This window comes from Ursus maritimus (assembly GCF_017311325.1).
Source record: "Ursus maritimus isolate PB19 chromosome X unlocalized genomic scaffold, ASM1731132v1 scaffold_X1, whole genome shotgun sequence".
Classification (NCBI taxonomy): domain Eukaryota; kingdom Metazoa; phylum Chordata; class Mammalia; order Carnivora; family Ursidae; genus Ursus; species Ursus maritimus.
In genome coordinates this window covers 116,253,971-116,258,150 of record NW_024423319.1, presented here as the reverse complement: position 1 = coordinate 116,258,150, position 4,180 = coordinate 116,253,971, and positions in this window count along the sequence as shown.

Genomic DNA, 4,180 nt, shown 5'->3' with positions numbered 1-4,180 from the left:
TTTATTCCAGCAAGAGCATCGACAGGAAGTAATAAATAGTAGACATAAAAATAAATTATATAAAGCATTAGTGGGTGATAAGTGCTATGGAAACAAGGAAAACACACACACACACAAACCAGTTAATGGGCCCTGGAATCCAGGACAGGGGGGCCTTGCAATTTTAAATAGGCTTTTCGGAGGTGGCTCGTTGGAAGTGGTGTTTGTGCAAACGCTTAGTGTGGTGAAGGAGCTGTTTATTCCAGCATCTGAGGGAAGAATATTCCAGGCTGAGGCAACAACTATTGCAAAGAGCCAAAGGTGGGAGGATACCTGCAGAGTTTGAAGAACAGCAAGGAGGCCAGTATTGCTGGGGCTCAGTTAGTGTTGAGGGGGAGCAGAAGTGGGAGAGAGTGAGGTGGGGAGGAAGAGATAGGTCAGAGAGCTCAAGGGCTAGGCATCTAGGGCCTTCTCGGTCATGTAGGAGCGCCAACTTCTGCTCAAAGGGGAAAGGAGTGCTTTTGCGGAGTTTCAATTGGACAAGTAACCTTATCTGACCCACATTTAAACCGCATCTCTCCGTGGAGTACATGGAGTATAGATGGTGGCAAAAAAGATTTCTCTTTTTCAAATGCGTTGCCTTACTTATATGACAGGGTTGCTATGAGACTCAAATGCAAAAATGCTTTAAAAAAGGTACAGGACAGTGGAGACCCAAACTACAGTTATTTTACACAGACAATAGGGGGTTCAAAAGCCCAGGTCCCTCTTGCCTCCTCTGATGATGCGTGGTGACCCCGTTCATGAGATGAAACTAGCCTGTCTGCAAGAAGCTAAAGGAAAATTGATACTATTTATTTTTTAAATCATGTAATTTTGTGCCTGAGTTTCACATCATTTAGATTTTTTCCGATTGCTAGCAATTTTATGTTTCCTTTTTGAAAGAAATGCCTTTAAAAAAACAAAATGCAAGCACTAGGCTCCAATACCGAAGACTTGAAATACAGCAACAGACCCAGAGAGGAGCAGAAGTCTGGGAACTTTAAACCTATTTCCTTTTCCCTAATCCCCTCCGAGAGCTAAAAGCGCACTGGCCAGATCCTCCAACATTTCGGGGGTGGCATCTTTTCTTTGCAGTGGCCCTGCCATCAGGTGAACGCTTCTGGGTGGGAGAACACACACTTTGTGCAGCCATCTGACCTTCAGAGAGTCTGGGGAGAGATTTTAAGGGATTTTGGAGAAGAGGCCTTGAGACTCCAAGAGAAAGAACAAGAAAAAGAGGCCCGGAGAAGCCTGAGGCTCCGGGGAGAGAGAACTGAGTTAATGAAGAGGGCTGATTAACCAAGATAATTATGTAAAAGAGAAGGCTAGGAGTTCTACATGGCTGCAACTTGGAGTTTACTCTGCCTAAGGTGAGTGTTTATGTTTCCGTGGTTTTGTTTTTATGAGTAAGGTTTTTTTTTTGGTTTTGTTTTTTGTTTTTTTCCCTTTTGTACCGGCTGCTCAATTTGAGAAAGCATCTCAGCTCTGCCTTCCAGACCCCCGTTCTCGTCCCTTCTCTTCCTTTAGATTCTGAAACCCATTCATAATCGTCTCCGGGCTACTGGCTTCTGGGACCCTCATCTCCGTACCCCTGTAGTGAGAAGCAGCCGTGTGTACCCTCGCCCCTCCAAATGCCTCCCGTTCTTATTTTCTTATTTCTCCAACGCTCCCCCGGTGCTGCTGTCCAAAGACACACCTTCCCAGCCAGCCCAGCTGTCGCGTCTAGCTCCAGTGGTTGGGGGAAGCAGTGGGACCTCTGTGCTCTCCAAACCGAGCCCGCTGTGCTGGGCATCTCCCTCCCCTTCCCCCTGACAAACCATCCAGCCGGGATCATCCCTGCTCCTTCCCAGTCGCTAGTTTTGTTTATGGAACATACCAAGGCTTTGGGCAACCTGCGGTTGCACGGCTCTCCTTTGGTTTGGGGAGGGAGGGGGTAGCATTCACCGTCCCCGGTGTGCCCGAGACTGTTAGATCAATCTTTCAGATCTGGAGGCACACGCAGCTGGTGACAGGAGAGCCCCCCCCTTCCCCGCGGGTGGGGGTGGGGAGAGGAGAAGGGACTCAGCTTGGGGAAGGAGGCAGGGAGGCAGCTGCAGTGCCGCGGGGGTGCGTGCTGCGCGTATTGCCAGGCTCGCCCGCCACCTCCCAGCTCGTCTGCGCCTCCTCGTCACGCGGGGCCTGCCGAGGCCGCGCGGGCTGGGGAGCCAGAGCAGCCCTCTGCCCGGAGCCTATCGCGCCAGGACGCCACAGTCCCCCAGGCCGGGCGCATCCACCCGAGCCACGCTCCCACCCCCCGCCCCTCGCACCCTCCCTGACCCCCTCTGTTTGGTTTTCCAACAAGAGGCGCCCGTCAATGGTCCTGCTCGGGGATGCTGACAGCAGCTCACGGCCGGAGGGTAAGCAGCCACCGCCTCACGGTGCGGAGCTTTCAGGTCCGCCGCCGCCACCCGCTGCTCGCCGCCACTCGAGCCCCGGGGCGCGCTGAGGTCCCACGGCCGGCCGTGGGGCTGCCGTTTGCCACTGGCGTGAAGGGGGCGCCGCAGCCTCGAGCTTGGGTGCCCGGCTGCCTGCATGGATGTCTTCAGCTTTGTGAAGATTCAAAAGCTCTCGAGTAGAGGGCTGCGCCGGTTCATTTACCCAGGGCCGCCTGCCCGCCGGCACACTTGGTGCTTTCATTTTCGTAAGAGGCTTGGGGAGAAGCAAAAGCTGGAGAGACAGCAGGGAGCTAAGAAAGGACTGAAGCGAGGTGGCCGGGGGCTGCCACTTCACATTCTTATCTCTCACTCGGCTGGTGGAGGCTTGGTCAGACTTCCCGGCTGTGGAGCCACACACAGACGCACACCCTCAGGCTCACACCAATATTCATGACAGTTTGTTTTCCCTTAGGAAAAGCCTCAGTGGTGCTTGGGGTCACATCTATAATTCAGGGCCAAGAGAAGGTGGTTGTAATTGCTACTGCTAGGGAAAGCCAAAAGTGCTTAGAGTTTGGGTCCGTGCTTCCCAAGCAGCAGTGACCGAAAGTGGCCCCCTGGCCCCCTGGCCCCCCATCCCCTAAATGAGACCTCCACACCCTGAAAACTCAGCTTGTCGGTCGCCCTGGGAAGTTGTCCCGTGTTCCCAGCAGTGACCTAGATGCCAAAGAAAGCGAGCCGGGAGAGAAAGACCTTTAGCCTTTCTTCGGGTAACTATGTAGTCCCAAGCCGTGAAAGATTTAGAAATTTGCTTCCAAGTGGCCATGTTGTTGAAACAGAAGAAAAATCATCGATTCAGGCCGATTTCTCTGGCAGTGCTGACAGAGGAAACATATTTCCACTTTGTGGCTGCCTAGGTATTGCCTGGTCAGAGCATTGGCCTTAGGTTTTCTGCCCTGCTTATGCTTCCAAAGTCTGCATAGAACCCAGGAAGTTGGGCTGTGCTTCTGGCCGTGTGGCATTAACCGGGACGTGCCTGGTGTGAGGAGTCTTAGAAGACCATGCTCCACCTTCTTCACCCACATCTTAGGACAGACGAGCCTTCTGCTCCTTGAGCTTGGCTCTTTGTAGCAGTTACCACCACGGCCTTCGGAGGTAGGCAGTAAGAGTTTTCCAGGATGTTTAGACTTCCTTGCGGTTGCAAGAGAATAATTCTAGGACCTACTTTATTCCTTAGTGTCAGGGTGGGCTGTGTTGATTGCACCAGACAAGGATGAGAAGCCTCCGATAGCCACAATCAGAAATGCGTGTGGACTTCGGCTGGCTACATTACATTTGGGCCATTTCAGAAGCATCAGTCTGCATGTTGCCTTTCAGATGTGCCTTTCGCCAGCATCCACAGGTCCTTATTTGTTCTTCTCGCCCATCTCCACCTTCCTTCTCTGCTCACGTGAGTCAGTCTTAATGTCACAGCAGATTTTCCAGGGAAAGGGCCCTAGTGTAACTTAGTCTGGGTAGACATGAGGTATACAGCAGATGGGTAAATTTGTCTGTCTTGGAGCAGCCCACGAAGAGGTGTTGCCCTGCACATCAGAAGACTGATATGTCCAACAGTGGGTGATTGTAGCATGGCACATGGTTTGGTTTCATGTCAATATCCTAGAGGGCCATGGCTTCACACGTCTGTCCTGTTAACTTCCTGCATGCTTCTGCCTATGGTTGGTTTATAAACAGCTGTCAAATCACAA